The sequence below is a fragment of the Colobus angolensis genome, unplaced genomic scaffold, assembly GCF_000951035.1.
Source record: "Colobus angolensis palliatus isolate OR3802 unplaced genomic scaffold, Cang.pa_1.0 Scaffold68, whole genome shotgun sequence".
NCBI classification, from domain to species: domain Eukaryota; kingdom Metazoa; phylum Chordata; class Mammalia; order Primates; family Cercopithecidae; genus Colobus; species Colobus angolensis.
In genome coordinates this window covers 6406133-6408034 of record NW_012120487.1, presented here as the reverse complement: position 1 = coordinate 6408034, position 1902 = coordinate 6406133, and the positions used below count along the sequence as shown (strand labels likewise).

Below are 1902 nucleotides of genomic sequence, written 5' to 3'. Positions count from 1 at the left end.
TTCACCGTGTTAGCCAGGATGGTCTCGATCTCCTGACCTCATGATCCACCCGCCTCGGCCTCCCAAAGTGCTGGGATTACAGGCGTGAGCCACCGCACCCAGCTCCACTCCCATTTTATAGATGAGAAAATGGGTGAAGTAACTGCCCAAAGTCACAGTTATTTTTAGTGCCCCCTACAATCAATTGTAACGCAGCATTCTCTGCCTAAATTTTCCTTCTCTGCCTCTATATGACTAACTCCTATTTGTCCTTGAGTACTCCACTTAGGTAATGCCTCCTCCAGGAAGCCTTCCCTTCTCTCTAAGGCTAGGGTAGATAACTCACCTCTGTACTTCCATAACAATTTTTGCCTACTTGCATCCCAATACTTCTGCCCTACCATTCATTCCCATGCCATTGGGATTGCTTTTGCCAAGGTCATCCAGGACCTCCTTGATTATAAATCTGGTAAACATTTTCAGTCTTAATCTTTCTTGACCTGGAAGCAGTAGTTAACACTGTTAGCCACTCTTTTCTTGGAATACTCTTATTTTGGCTTCCATGATACCATGTTCGTGGTTTTTTTCCTATCTTTCTAGCCACATCTTCATCTCCTTTGCCCACCCTTTAAATTATGGTATTCTATTTCAAATCCATCCACTTTTCTATCTCCTTTACCTTTTTTTTTTTTTTATTTTTTTTTTAAGAGACAGGGTCGCACTCTGTTACCCAGGCTGGAGTACAGTGGTAGGATCACAGCTCACTGCAACCTTAAACTCCTGGGCTTAAAGCAATCCTCCTGCCTCAGCCTCCTGAGTAGCTGGGACTACAAGCACATGCCACAATGCCTGGCTAATTATTTTGCTTGCCTTTTTTTTTCTTTCTTTCTTTTTTTTTTTTGACAAGGTCTCTTTCTCTGTTGCCCAGGCTGGAGTACAACGGCATGATCTCAGCTCACTGCAACCTCCGCCTCTTGGGCTCAAGCAATCATCCTGTCTCAGCCTCCCGAGTAGCTGGGGCTACAGGCGCACGCCACCCTGCCCAGCTAATAGATTACTTTAACTACTTATCTGAATGTCATACATCTAGTCTTTTCATTTTCCAATCTAATCCACAACACTGCAGCCAAAGTGTCTTTCTAAAGTGCCATAGATTTATCACCACCACTTATTTCCACTTTCCTGTTTAAAGCCCTTCAACTGCTTTGCTGGCACTAAAATTCAATATTCTTGGGTGTGCCAAAACTCTTTTAATATGGTTTATAAAGCCCTTCATGATTCAGCTTCTGCCCCATCTCCAGCCTCATCACTCACTGCTCTATATTCTAATCATACAGTTCTGGGCCTCCGTCTGGAACATTTCCTTCAGGAACATTTCCCTAAGGACCCTACACTGTATTAGGAGTCACCTCATGTGCTTCCATAGTAGTACTCTGTGCTTCCTTTATTGGTAATCTTATCCTTACATTGTAATTGCTTGTATGCTCCTTAACTTCCTCCTCTGCAAGCTCTGTAAAGAACTGTCTTGCTCAACATTGTATCCTCCATGCAGATGACACTCAGTGGATGCTCAACAAATGATGCTGAATGCAGGCACGACAGACACACACAGACTATGCTCTTTCAGTTACACCACGTCCCATATCCAGAAACTTGGATTACTTTACAGCCTGACTGGAGTTGTGTATACTTTAAATTTCTCAACACTTTTGTTATTTGCCACATCTGAAGATCCCCAGATTCACTTATGATTTTTATAATTTTACTCCTGGAAAATAACCTTGTAGCAATTGCTTAATCCCTCTACACATTTAACTCTAATTATCACCTCAAAATTGTTGTGATGATTCGAAAAACAAGCACAGGTAATCCCATTCAGCCTAGGAGCTGACATTTATTAGGTGCTTGATACCTGGTGGTTCC

General features: G+C 42.5%; 1 long non-coding RNA gene across 1 annotated transcript in view; it reads right to left on the bottom strand.

The window, feature by feature from the left end:
- Nucleotides 1-487, bottom strand: part of LOC105500691 — a 1697-nt gene extending 1210 nt beyond the window's left edge. Inside the window, exon 1 of the long non-coding RNA XR_001000067.1 lies at nucleotides 381-487. This is a non-coding gene — a long non-coding RNA (uncharacterized LOC105500691). The remainder of the gene's footprint in view (nucleotides 1-380) is intronic.
- Between the last annotated feature and the right edge of the window lie 1415 nt (nucleotides 488-1902).